Source organism: Takifugu flavidus, chromosome 7, assembly GCF_003711565.1.
Source record: "Takifugu flavidus isolate HTHZ2018 chromosome 7, ASM371156v2, whole genome shotgun sequence".
Lineage (NCBI taxonomy): Eukaryota > Metazoa > Chordata > Actinopteri > Tetraodontiformes > Tetraodontidae > Takifugu > Takifugu flavidus.
In genome coordinates, this window is record NC_079526.1 from 11,371,757 (window position 1) to 11,386,811 (window position 15,055).

At 48.0% G+C, this 15,055-nt stretch overlaps 1 protein-coding gene across 1 annotated transcript in view; it reads right to left on the bottom strand.

The window, feature by feature from the left end:
• Positions 1-15,055, bottom strand: part of ptprsa (protein tyrosine phosphatase receptor type Sa) — a 151,383-nt gene that overhangs the window by 97,684 nt on the left and 38,644 nt on the right.

The window sequence follows — 15,055 nt, forward strand, 5'->3', positions numbered from 1 at the left end:
TTCAGCTATAATCCAAATTACATTTCCAATTTTAATTTCAAAATAGAGCCACGACTAACCTGCAGACAGCAAAGACTCCCTCTTAAGGGCAGCTCTTTTGTTAGTCCAACATGCATTTGCACCTCCTGATGCCCCCAAATCTTTGTTGGGGGGCTTTACTACTGTCACAAAGCCAACAGGAAGAACTAAGCAGTGTTATTTTCTTGCTAAATAGATCAGGGTAGTAAAATGGGTTCATTTGCCAGTGCCCTGGCCTAACATCACTACTTCCCATCAACACTCTTCACATTTAGAAAAAAAAACACGTTTGACATTTGTAAATTCATTACTGAAATCATTCCTGGGAAAAAAGTAATTCCAAGATGAATCGATCTGTTCCACCCGCACCCGAACGACAAGTATGCATCATTCTTAAAAACGTCTTTCTTTTTTAAGTAAAATTCTCGACGCTTTCAAAAACATTTGCAAAACACTACAAACGGGTCTGAACCGGCCTCACATAACCTCCGGTCCTGCCGCCACGACCGGGAACATCAGGTGAGGCGGCGTTCCTAAGAGCTTATCGACGGGGCCCAATCGAACATCGGGGAGCAGATGTAGACGCACGGTGAAGAAATATCAGGGAGCCTCAGTGACACAAACAACAGGTCAATTAGTTAGCCAGAGAAAAAGTGCTCAGAAACTGAGAAGAACATTTAAAAAAAAGCTGGCAGCAGCGAGCAGTTCATCCTCTTGGCTCCAGAAACAGGCTGGATTAGACCCAGTTTCTTTTTTTCCCTCCATTTTGTTTCTCTTTGTTTTCCTTATTTACCATACGAGTTGTGTACCACTCGCTTGCTTCACATATTTGGATTACCCTCACTCACATTTCTTCATTGGACTGGAAACGTCTGGTTTTTTTTGGGCCACGAAATGGATGCAGGCTGGAGTCCAAAGCCCCTAATCAGAGCTGAGGAAAAGGCTGACTGGAGAGCTGTGATTGGAGGGAGAGGAGGGGGAAATGAAGAGATGTAGCAATTAAATTCATCATTTAGATGATCTACATCGTGCTGGAGGCCCTGACTCATTGGTCCTGGTGTGGACCCTAAAGACGTGTCTCGACTGTGCACCTCCGTGTAGCAAATCGCGTGTGGCGGTGCGAGTGCGAGGCCTGACACGGCGGACCTCAAGCTGTTCAGCTTTCGTCAAGCGCACTCAGCAAGAAGCGGCCTCTCCATCTGGTCAACCCCCCCCCGCACCCCCCATGTTGTGTGCGAGAGCGGTCACACGTGCCTATGTGCAAATGTTACGCGATGTACCTGAACTCATCACCTCTGTCCTCGGATGCTGTGAAATCAATCATTTTGTTCATACTGGTTCTAAGTTACCTGAAAGAGAACAAGAGCGTCCAGACTGTCACAGAGACCAACAGAAGGCCGTTGAGACGTGACCTTACAGGTCTGAAGGATTTGAGATGGCGAGATATGTTTGTCTGAACATGTTGTCCTATAAGACGACCGGTACCAACACATTGTCACGAGCCCCTCGCCAACGGTGTCTGGGAGCTGTCCAGATGTCTGCCCAGACCCGTTGGAAGAGCAGAAATAGCAGTGAACGCACCCAATAGGCTGCCTTCGCTTCAGAGCATGAGCACGTCGCCTGGACCACGTGTTCAAATCAACTCGTCAAAGCCTCAACAGGCATCATGTCGACATATTGAAAACGAAATCAGGTTGTGTCTCGTTGCGCTGCAATAAATAGTGACATGCTGTATAATTAATACAACCTCACTCTTCACAGATTTCCATGGGAGATAGTAATTATGATCATGACAATCGCTGTAATTACACTATTCATCATCGGAGTGTGCCAAAAACAGTCATTCCGGCTTTATTTGCTGGTTTCCTTCGCCTGAAGCATCTGCACTCTGGAATCGTGCGTTGGTGAACGATTCCGCTCGGCTAGAAAATGTGAGTTCTGCAACAAAGATCCCCCGTTTGGCCAAATGCTTCTTGGGAAACGCGGGCAGGGACCGCAGGTTTGGCGAGTGTGTTTGTCGGTGTGTTTGTCACTAACTAGGTCCCAGGAGGTCGGCCCGATCGCCCGGGCATTGCAGCACGGCCCGTATCCAGGTCGCCTCATGAATGAATGCAGGGAAAAGATGGGCAGGAACCTTTAGAGCTTCAGCTCACCACCTCACAGCACCAACTTCTGCTGCTTATGAAGTAAGCAGCGATTGAATTTTGGGACTTTCGTCTGACGTTTGGGAGCCGTTCAACATTTCCTCTGAACAATTCCTTCAGATTGACCAGTCAGCTATCGATCTTTCCTGTCCTTTAGCGTCACTGGAAACACCGCGGAAGCAGTAAAAATGGTGAAATACACCTTTGATCAGTGGAGATCCTCCTCTGAAACTGACTTCAGGCCCATTAAACACAGGAAAGAGCAGCAGAATGTGTCATTGTCAGCAAAAGACCACGTTGGACACCCAGATCTGTGATTCTTGGCCCCGGTAACAGAGACATCTGGACCTTATTAGATATTTCGATCAACACTAAGTTGTTTCTCTTGGAATTATTCATGGGGGGTCGTTCTTTCAATCCCAACATAATGAGGTAACTAAGGTATATGAATATTGAAAATGCAGTGTGATTATTGTAATCATACGTATCGAGAATGTGAGAAAATCTGAAAGAATACAGCCGTATTTGTTTGTATTCACGCAGGCAGACAGTCATACTTCAAAGATCAAATTCTGCTGTTTTTGATGAATATTTTATTTGTAATTTAATCAGCGCAGCCAGAAACATGTTTGATTTTCTCCAAAAACCCAATGTTTTGTTTGATGCAGCCATTCGAAAGACCTCGGGCTCTTTTCTCTTTCATGTTTACCCTCTTCTGTTTGTATTATATTTTCCCATAAATGCTGTCATTCATTCTCCGCTCCTCCTCGGCATGCTGCCCCTTCGTTTTGATGACAGTCTCTTTGATTATTTTTACTTTCTCTGCTGCATCACTCATCTGCTGGCTGTTTACCATTTATGCCATCCATCCATCCACCCATCCATCCATCCATCCATCCATCCATCCATCCCTCCATCCATCCCTCCATCCCAGACTTCCTCTACTCTCTAGGAGAAGAAAAGAAGGTCTTCAGGCAACAACGTGAACAGTTTTGGGGTTGGTATCAACGTGCACGTAGGCCGATTGTTCAGGCTCAGTAAATAAGCTGCAGGAATGTGTGCTCAGACGCCGCCTGCTAAGCAGACTGATTACCGGCAAAAGCTAAACGAGCCGTGCCTTTAATAAACATTTTGGAAATGTGTGAACACCCTGATCATTATAAGGGAGGAGAGCCTCCTGTTTGGCCCCTCGCGGTAATGAGGAGGTGGGAAGGCAGAGGAGGAGCAGGCTGGAGGGGTGGGGGAGCGCTCAAATGACACCCTGACATTTGAGCCTGAAACAAACGAATCGATTGGGATTAAATTATTCATCTGTCTGTTTACCATGAAAAATGGGGGGGGGGGGGGTTAGGAAGACATGATGAGGGAGAGGAGAAAGGGAGGACCGCAGCGTGCACTGATGATCTCCAGTAAGGAGCAACATCCGCAGCAGCTACTTTCACACATTTTCCTCCAATCATCCCACACGTGTCTTAATGGAAACGAATCCCAAATTTGTCGGAGGCCTTTGTGACAGCCGTCGGTATTTAACAGCATGTCAACAGTCCTCCCATAAGGTACAATCATTGCATCAGCGTCGCCATGGATACTGATATCCAATAATAATCCATACACAGTAGCTGGATCGTGAATCACGAGAACGGAGCGGATCCAATTAGATTCTCTGTTGCGGTTGGTTTTAATCTTGACATTTTGCTCTGATTTAACATGACATTTTGGCTAAAGAACAAGGCTGCAGCACCGTTTGCTAATTAAGGGCGATTACCCAAACTTTCCCACAGAACAATTCATTTATATTTAGGACTAAACGTTCAAGGCTGCATGTGTAAGAAGCTACAGCACGTTCAGGTTCCAAAGCCCAAAGGTTCCATTCAAGGAATCCAACGTGGACGCTGCCGTATTCCAGCCTTCTGCATTCCACGGGTGGAATAAATGTCCCAGCTTTTAATGAGTGGGTGGGAGCGGAGTCCTGGGGGGAGGCGATGGAAGGCCGCACATAAACACAGGCGTGGGTAGCACACGGGAGATACTACACACTGGCACAAAGGGGCTACTGTGCACTCGCGTGCACACACATATGACACAAGGCTCTTTCACGTGTGCGCTCTCTTCGGAGAATCCGATCAGAATCTCCACATTTGCATGTTAACATGCAGAAGACGGCAGGAGAGCGCCCACGTCGGGACGATCACGGATGTGGGCAGCGCACACATGCACGTGCACGGTCTCAGTCCAACGTGACTGAATCCAGACTTCAGTCAGGTGATATCTTCTTGTCCCTGAGATATCCCCCCCCCCCCCGCCCCCTCCTTCAAATGTTCGTATTCTTCTGCGCCAGTCATACCCACTTCCTGTTTTGCACACTCCAGGAGACAGCGCGATTCAATCCGGCAACAAAAAAATGCATTCATTTACCTCCATGCACGCGGCTGCTCCAGATAAAATCAGGCTGAAGTTCAGGACTCCAGCGCACGTGTGAATGCAGCACTGTCGTGACAGCAGATACAGCGAGCGTCACAAAAAGACCATTGTGAAACAGAGAAAAGGGGTTTATCCTCAGTGACATAAACTCAATATTCACACATCTTAACTGAGGACCCCTAGTGGTCGGATTTGGGAAGGTACAGAGGCAGGTAGGGTAGATTAATAAGATTCATGAGCATGTGCGATGTGTTGACACGTCGCTTCTTAAAGTGTGCTGGAGATAGTTAACCTGAGCTGCAGCAGATTGTATTAACCTTTTAGAGGAAGTGTTTGCATATGCTAAAAAGGAGGACGGTGCCGTCACGGCACGATAGCCTATGGGTTGAATTAATGAGACTGTAGGTATCTGCATGGCTGCACATTTTAACTGGACGGGGATGGAGGGGGAAAAGAGATGAAATGGGGAGTGGGGAGGTCAGGGCAAGCAGAGGGGCTGAAAACTCTCTCTCACACACACACACACACACACACACACACACACAGAAACACACACACACACACACACTTGTCGAGAGCTTCCCCCACTTACAACCTTCAATTAACCTTCCTTTTGAATACAGGGGTGTGTGAGGAGTAGTCTCAATGTGTGTGTGTGTGTGTGTGTGTGTCTGCTGGTATATTCCTGCTGACATCTCTCTGTGTGCTGTTCATTCGCCCTCATGCATCTGCTTTTATTCAGCTGAAAATCAATTTTAACTAGCCCACCCCACCCCAGCACCACCTCTGATCACTCTGCATCTGAGTCTCATTGAAATTCCGAACACCGAAGACACTCGCTTCTTTATTAGCTCGGCGCCGCCCGGCTCCTGACGTCCAGCTGGACGCCCAAGTAGAAGTGGTTTGTCGCTTGAAAACGTATCGATTCTACGCCGCTTTAAATAAGGCTTCGCTTCAGACGGAGAATTCCAGAAAGATTGTTTCGTTGAGGTTGTGGTGGTTTTCCAGAGTTGGTGGTTGGATGCTGGCCCGCCATCACCGGTGATGTCTGCCGACAGGCAGCACATGGATGAGGCTCCACCTGGAGTCTCGTCCACGTCACCAAATGATGAGCGACTGCCACCACAGTTCAGGATCACTCTGTAGGACTGACAGACACCTGAAGGCAGGTGGTTCCCAGCCGCCATCACTTTTTTTAAAATCTCCTTTTTGAAGACGTCAGCCAAGAGTGTGACGGCGTTGGCGTGTGGACCATCAACAACAATGTTCAGACGCTTTGCAAAGTTTGAGGTAAATGAGGAAGCAGGAGGGATTCAAAATTAATTTGAAAAATGCAGTCGTGCCTTTTTAAGGATTCAGCCTGTTGCTGCTTTCTTCACTCCCTCAAATACCAAAAATAGCACATTTCAGCTCTGTGTGTGTGTGTGTGTGTGTGTGTGGAACTGATGAGAGCTGCATAAACACTAAACATCTGTGAGAGACTTCAGATTGAAGCCTGTAGAGTGTCGATGCATCTGTCTTTGAAATGAGAAGAAATCTCTTCTGACTCTTCGTTTCCTTTCTCCTTCTCAGCTCCCACACACACACACACACACCACACACACACACACACACACACACACACAGACAAAATCACACCAAACACACACACTTTTCTGGATGTGCTCTGTTTATATGGACAGTCTATGAAGTATGGGGGGGGGGGGGGGGGGTACTGCAGCATATTTAGGGTCTGTGGATTAAAGGTGTTCCTGGGTGCATGTTCTGTTCTTCACGTGCGCCTCGTACATGCAATAACATGACCGACTTCTTGATGGATGCAAAAACATCATAGAGCTCTCTGGAACACTTGAGCCATTAGCCTACATCAGAGGGAAAGGTGTAACAGAAGGAATGTTAAGGCTGCATAAACGCGTCATGGTTTGTATCTTAGAAACGAGGCAGAGCGAGAAACTGGTTCTTTTTTTAAATGAGAGGTGGGAAGAAAGGTGCAGATGAGATGGGGACTGGAACGGCCGCCGATCCCCCGCTCTTTGATCAGTGGTAAAGCAGCCCAAGATGTTCTCGGATCTACCGCCGCTTGTTAATTAAATAGGGCCGAAGTTATCAGATCATTTATGAATGGCAAGACAATGAGACAGCAGCCAGGGAGTTCTGGGGGTGGGGGGGGCAGCTGGGTAGTCGGGGAAGTCGACTGCTTGCTTTTGTTACTGTTTCTGCTCGGCAGATACGCTGTACGAACCAGCAGAATCAAGTACGAGCACGATCTGGGCGTCTGGGTGCATACCGCCGCGTCCAGCTCCGGTTTCAGAGAGGAGGCCCATCAGCAGGATTCTCCCAACATCCTCAATAAATCACAGCTCCGCGTGTTGTTTTAGCATCACCTGAACAAACAACAGCGGCTACAACTTCAGCTCCAAACGGAGGAAATCGACCAGCCGGCGGCTGAGCCGTGCGTCATAAAGAGAGCATTATTTTGGCTACTGTAATCGACTTGCATTCCTGTTACCGTTTTTCTACTTGAGTGCCCTTCATGAAAGATGGAACGAGTGATGTGGGAGGGCAGAAGAGAGGTAGAGCGAGGGAGAGCGCTCTGCCTGAGGAATGCAGAAGGGAAAAAAAACAGAGCAGAAGAGAAGAGAAAATACAAAGAGCGGAGCACGAAAGAGGCACACACGGGGAGAAAATCAATACTTTGCCTTGAAGAGAGGCCTATACCAAAGGTGCAATTATGCTAAATGTGTTGTGTTTACGCAGCAGAAGGCCACGGAAATTTTGTAACCGGGGGCGGTTGAAGCCAAATTAAAACATTATGACCACAGGGCATGAAACCTTCCAACATGTTTATCTCGATTTCACCATGCTGCCACACATTTCCTCACCTTTCACCAGAACGTACAGCAACGGGACATTAGGGGCGGAGAAAGCCGCAACATCGGCGCTATTTTTTTCATCCAGGCCCCGTCACATAACAAATATTTACATTTGGAAATGGAAGTTGGTCCAGAGTGTTTTTAACATTCCTTGGCGACTTTACCTTTGGTTCCCCATTTGAAAACTATGGTTTCTTTTCTGTGTATTCAAATCCCGTTCCCCACGGGAAGCCCGATCCTGGTAGAGCCCAAAAACACCAAACCAAACTGGAGACAAAGGATTTCCCAACATCAGAATGATCACCCAGAGTGTTGACTGTCAGGCTGCAGCTAATGGGAACACAGATGTGGGAATTTTAACATTTCCAGGTGCCCTAATCAGGCCTGCATCTCAAGACATGTGCCGAGGGGCATGGATACAACAACAGCGTCGCATCGGGGATTGAAGTGATGTCCAGGGAACGTTCATCACGGACGCTACCATGTTGTTGTTTTTCCCCGTTAGCTAAAAAGAGTACGCACAAGGCGAGATTTGGAAAACGCCGCGACATTTTCGACAGCGGTTTGCACCAACGGCGATGTCGCACTTCTAATCCGAACAGAGGCCTTCACTCAAGCGTCGCTCAGCGGTGTAAAAGTCCTTGTTTGTCACAAGAGGGGTCCGCCACGGAATCTGAGCTGACGTGTGAAGGACGGGTTGACAGCGTAAGGTGACAGTCGCCGCCAGTATGCAATTATGGATCATCAATTCCAGGAGTGATACGAGCAGCTGTGAACTATATTACCCATCACACTTTACTTGCCAGAAGGAAAGGCCTCAACATCAAGGAGCGCCATCTGATTCCTTGTGAAGTGCCAGGCGATAAGGCAGCGCCACTAAAAGATCAAAGCGCAGAGGAAGATCATTCACCTTACGTCAGGCGCGCGGCGGCTTAGCGAGAAAATCCACCGAAAACGATGAAAAAGAAAAGGCGCTGTGACACGGCGAACGACACGGCGCCGACGTGTTTACTCAGACGCAGCGTTTGGAGAGACTCTTGCTGGAGAAACTTACTCGTACGTGAATAAAGGCAACCTTGAAATCCAACCTCGTGCTGCATTCCATCGTGTGATTTCAGATCCACCCGCTGTGGAGGTCAATGGAAATCAGCAACTGCGAGCGAGGCAGACAAGCCTTCAGAGGGGGTGTTGAGACGAACATGGGCGGAGAAAATATATCAGACCCGACATGGGGGGGACGGGAGGGGGGTCGTCTTTGTCACAGAATCGGCTATGAGGAAAGATTACACCCGTTTTGTTTCATTGACACCGTTTCATCTTTCAATGTGGGAGGAGAGTGAGGAGTTTAGAAGGGGGGTGCTCTTGAAGGGTACTAGGTCAGGTCCTTCCAATGCCCTGCCCTGGCAGGATGGTACCACACACTTATCTGGGAGCGCTCCACAATTGCCCGCAGGCAAAGTGGAGCATCATTAAAACCCGATAAAGCCCACATCAGACGGTGAAGTCAACATCTCAGACCTGTCAAAGCCGGAGGTTCTGTGTGGCTAACTGCCCGCTGTCACTGCAATCACGCTTCTGTTTCTGCCCCTCACACCTTCTGATTTACCCCCACTCGCATTCTTGTTTTCAGGCACTCTCGTCCTCCCAGTCGTCTCGGACTCGGAGGAATCCTTCCACAAAAAATGCCACTTCTCCTCTTCCTCCACCTCCTCCTGCTAGAGACTCCATCTCTCACTCCTATTGGACTACACACACACACACACACACACACACACACACACACACACACACACACCACACACACACACACACACACACACACCTTTGCATATCTAGCTCTCCTGCGCCTCATGCCTCCTTATCTCAAAGCCTGTGGAGCTTTGCCCACGCCGCCCGCACCAACGGGTCAAGTGCACGCAATCGCCTTTGCTGACAACTCGCACCAACTCAGATCAAGTGAGATCACGGACCGTTTAAAAATATCTCACGAGTTCGGCTTCTATCCAGAGCCAAAGTGTAAACAAGCTTCGGAGGGAGCGTAATTTGTGAGAACACTGAATGGATGAGGTTTTGAACTCTGAAGAACAACTTGAGCATTTCAGATCCAATCTATACTGTCAAAGATAAATAAACGCAGATTTTAAGTGCTGGGTCACAGTTTCTTCGCACCCACACACACAAACACACACACACACACACACACACACACACACACACACACCAAACACTCTCTCAGACAGCTGCTTTATATTAGAACAATTCCATCAGTCGTGTTCGCAACCATGTTAAATCGCTAAATATTTGTGAGATTGCTGTAAGATATAGAGACAGTTAGACAAGCTTTTCCCGATACGAACCAGATTGCATCCCATCGCATGAGAGAAAACAGAAACTGCTCAAACTTCATTCACGAAAAATAGATCAGCAACTTGGACGACAGGTACTTGAAGGCAACTAGACGCCTTCCCTAAGGGGCTCCTTCCCTCTCGGCTGAGTCGACTTGGACTTAAATTTCTTCCACATTTCAGAGATTCCGGAAAAGGGCTCAAGAGTTTACTTTTGGTTTTTCGTGGTGTCAAAATATGAGCAGTCCATAAGATATCATAGTAAAGGTGTAGTACCTTGGGTTGGGGCTGAAGGGCAACACCCTCACCACCACCACCACCACCACCCCCCCTGCATTTGAGAGTCAATTACAGTCTTGTTTGTCCAGCAGATACATTGAAGCCAAGACTGGGGGGCAAAGTCACCTTTGGATTAAGGCTCACGTGGGGGTGTGCAGCTCCCCCTCCCGCTGCTGGGTGAATATGGGGGGACAGTGAGGCGACGGGACTGCACAGGCAGCTGATGGATAGCTTGTTTCAAAATGGTTCTGTACTTTCTGACCCCATGCGGAGGAACGGGACACATTGTCCATCAGAAAAAGCCCTAACCCAACACACACACACACACACACACACACACACACACAGTACAATGTCAGATGGACAGATGATTGCATGCTAATATCCATACCATTTGGAACGCTGAGGCTTGTGTAAACACACAAACATACACAAGAACACACACCTAATGCTGCTGCAAATAGTGGAGCAGACTTCATCATCTGAGCCTGGGCCCATCTGCTAGAGTTGATTTTGGCTACTTGAGCTGACAGCATCGTGTTTGTGGTCAAATGACAATAACGGTAGGAAAATTAAAGACATCCAGACGAGAGGGATCAAAAGACCAATAAAGACTAAAGATGAGCTCATTTTCAATAGTGAGGCGGCCGTTCAATCCATGTTCGTTGTTGAGAAATTTGTATCTGTTTGGCAGAGAATTGGACTTTGGTTGTTTTAGATAAGGCTGCCAACTTTAACAAGTATAGTGTCTCAGTCAACCCCCCCCCCCCCCCCCCCCCTTTCGCTCTGAACCACGAGGGGTCAAACCTGTCAAGCCTCAGCTAATTCTGTCTAGTTAACAAACTAAAGCCTCAGACCACCATCAAACAGGTCCCACAGAGGTCATTGTGTGGAAGATCACACGCAGCTCTGCCACTAGTCAAAGGCACTTAAACACATCAGCATTGACAGAGTCATCTAAGGTTGCAGACGCCCTGTGACAAAGTCTCCCCTGACTTGTTTAATGCTCCGTGGATTCTACACAAAGGAGAGGAGGAGGGGAAACTGAGTCCATTCTCTGTGAAATTCTCACTTTGAAGTGAGTGATGCAGTCGAAGTGAAGAAAAATAGCCCGCTTCAAAGAATGGCGCTCATTGCTCAAGGTTTCTCTTGGCTTTTTGTGTTCTGCTCAGCCTGACAAGCTCGAGGTTGGATGTCCTTCCACAAGATGTTCTGCAGCCAAACACAATTTAGAATCCTGCATACAGGGGGGGAAAGGGCCAGTCTCACATCTGTTTTGTCCACCCTGTAAAACGCCATCAAACCAGATACTTTCCCAAAATGCTGCGGGAAAGAAAAAAGTGTCCTGGGAGGAAAGATGACTTTGATGAAACTGCCTATAACCCCAAAGGAACAACACGTGACAAACTTCCTTTGGCTGGACATAAACATGACATTCCAGCTTATGGGGCACCTCCTCAGCTGCTGTTGAATATTTAGATCCCATATGACACAAACAGAAGCAAAGGCCACCATCCATCATGTAAAAAGCTGTCCCTGTGCTCTCCACCAATGTCTTCAGACAACCAGGACCCCTCTCTGATTTACAATGGTGGGGGCCTCTTCATAATGAACCGAGTAAGCAGTTGAGCCCGAGGGCCGGTCCATTACCTCCGCATGGGGGTAGATACCACAAGCAGCGGTCGGTCTCTGTGTTGTAAAACAACATGCTGTAAAAGTTGTTAATGCTGTCTGAAGATTAGTGCTGGGACAATGAGTTTGGCTTAGGTCTCAAACCTCGTAAATGGCAAAAATGATCATCTGTTGACTTTTAAACGCGTTTCCAGGAACAGCTGTTTCAATTAATATCGACCAAGGCATTTTATCATTTTAGCCTGAGCCTGACACAAGCTAATGCTACTAAAACAGCATTTACTACAAGGCAACATGGTAGATATCGTGTGCAGAGCTAGCGGCAGCTTCTGCAAACCTTATCGTGCTTAATGGGTCGCCTCACTTTTCACTGGTTTACAGTGGGAATTCACAGCTGCACGGCAACATGAACATCTTTATCTACTGCACTATGACACAGAGGCCATTAGCTACCTCACTGACCTCTACAACAATTAGCAGTCGTTTGCAGACCAAATTGCTCTTCAGGAGTCGATATTTCTTACACAAACTCCAATCAGCCGACAATGTGAGGCAACAGAGATGTGTTAACATCCCTTAGCCTTGTTATTTTCAATCAGGTGACTGAAAGCTAACTGAACTGGGCAGTTAGAGGCGATTTCTGGCCAAGGCAGTTCATTCGTATCCCCACAAAGCCCTGGCACGGGCGTCACCCACAGCAGTTGGCGAGTAGGGTGGCCATCATCGGACTAGGTTTGCCCGGGTGCCTATAAGACAATTTGGCTCATGTTAAAAAAGGTTCTGGTTTTGCCTGCTATGGTGTAGGGCACTGGTTCAAATTCATTAACGCTCCTTTATTTCCATGAAAGTGGGAGACAGTCTGCTTTTCATTTATCTCCTCAGTCTTTATTTCACACGTGCAAGCACTTCTGTTTTTTTTAGTTATGCTAACCCCGGGGCACGGCGGGGGGGTGGGCTTCAGCAGCCACCTCTATTTCTGTTATTTCTGTGCCAGAGCTGCTTTTGTCTTTCCTTCTGTCCTGATGGTTCCAGTGTTACCTCCTCCCCATTGAGAGGACAGATTGGGGGCTGTGAGGAGGCAAATGTCATAAGTGCTGCCTTGGGGGGAAATGGATGGATTTATCTCCAAAGTCTTCCAACCCAGCCCTCGGGCAGAAGATGGTATCACAGCAGTGGAAAGGGCCCATCCTCGCTGCACTTTTCTAAGTGACAACTGCATTGAGAATTAACACGATTTGTATGGAAATGCTGCGGTTCGCTGAAGGACCCAGACCTCACACATCCCGCGGAGGCTCCAGCTCCACGTGTCACATCCGGATTCACCAAACACACACCTTGCGTTAGCCGTGTTATTCCCTGTCTGCTCACCGACACTGCTCCTGCTTCCTTTAGGATGACTTCCTACCCGCGAAGAGAATTTCCCATCTCATTCCCACTTGGTGGCATTGGGGCTACAGGCGTAATCAAATCAACACTAGCACTCCATTTCCCATTGTGTCGACACAATCTCCCCATATCAGCGGCAAATACACGGACCCCGACAACGGCTGTTGTTTATTTCCCTTTGAAAATCCATCTCCTTTTCACCTACTGTGCCTTTCCAGTCCCCTTCTTGTCTAGATAAAAACACCTGGTGACTGTGCAGATTTTAGTGGTGGGAATGTTTTTAGGATGTGTAGATAATGGTCGCATTCCAAGGCTGGGAGCTAAACAGGGGTGCAGCAGGCGAATGGGCTGATAAACTGTCTCAGCATAACTGGGCCGTCCCTGAGGCATACTGGTGACCAGATAACAGCGGGGGGTTGATGAGCTTTAGCAACATCAAGTTTACGTCTTGTAAATTTAAAATGAGTGTAGTAATTACCTAAGATCAAGCCGATTACTGCAGACAATCACCCCCAGTGCTCACAAAATAAACGAAATGACTAAGATTTCAAAAATGATATTTGAAATGATTCTGCCGTGTGTTTAATCCACAAACAAAAGGATGAGAAGCAGCCGGCCCAGGTCCCCACCCGACGCTCCGCTGGTGCTAATCTCCCCAACCCCCTGGCTGGCAACTCTGATTGCCGTGTTGTCGTTCTTCCAGCCTCTGTCGCTTTTTAATCAGGATTATCTTCTTTGATGCCGAGATTCAAGAGTTAATTAGTGAGCCAGACGGTGCAGGCGCAAGAAGCCCACCAAGAACCACGGACATGATCTTCATCACCAAGTTTGAAGGAGAAGCTGGTCACCACAAAGCAGCAAAGGGCAACTTCTCGAACAGAACAGCTCGTCTCTCACTCTTCCCTGTCAGCTGGAAGCGAACAGAGAGCCTGTCTCTACTTGCAAACGTCACCTTCCACTCTGGGAAAGGCTTTCCTCGCTCCACTGTGATGAGCTCGACAAACCCTTCTTTTTCACGGGAAAATATTAGGAGAAAGTGAGCAGAAACTCATTTCACTTTGGCCTTTTCTGCCCTCTCTTTGTGCCATTAGTATCCTGAAAGCTGTATTTATAGTTCAAAGAATAAAGGCGTATTCTAAAAAAGACCTAAAATTATAATTAAAAGCAGGTTGTGCTGACAGAACACAGCTTTGTCCTGATGGAAGGAATCTGAAAAAAAAACCTACCCACACAATGTCATCTGCATATAAACGATATACACAAATTGGCCAACGCGGCGATGTAGCTTATATTCCCAGCGATGCACAGGCAGCCATTTTCTGTGCTAAAATAGCTGGCAGAGCGAATGTGCTCCATCCCTCATAAAGCGGGACACGTATCCCCCTGATGCACGGGGATGAACAATCAGCCTGACAGGCAGGTAGTTACTCCTTCTTAACCCCAGCGAGCAAAGAGTGATGCAACAGAGCAACAGCGTGCTCGCCTTCCTCCTCCATCTCCTCCCCCTCCTTCCCTACTCTGTCTACTCTTTCCGTGTCTCTCCTTCCCCTCCATTTCTTGTGCATCGTACTAACTCCCCCCCCCACACACACACACTCGTGCTTCTTAACTTGCATTAAACACAATTACTTCCATCTAGCAATTACCCGCCGGCCCCTCTTTTGCTAGCGTACTTCCCTTTCTTCACACTGTGACAACAACCCCTACTACCCCCCCCCCCATACACTTTTCTTAGCAACACCCTTTTCTCACCTCCCACTCTCCCGGGGAGTTGAATGTGCCTCCTCACACACTTGTTCTCTTCCCCCTTTTCCACCTTTGTTTTCTCCCATAGCTCGCTGCCTCGTGTGGCTCCGCCCCCCCACCCCAACCCCTTGTACCAGATGTCCCTTCAGCTTTGGCGAGTGTACGTGGGGAGAGGGCACGGAACAAAGGGACAGGGTGGTGGGTTAGGGGG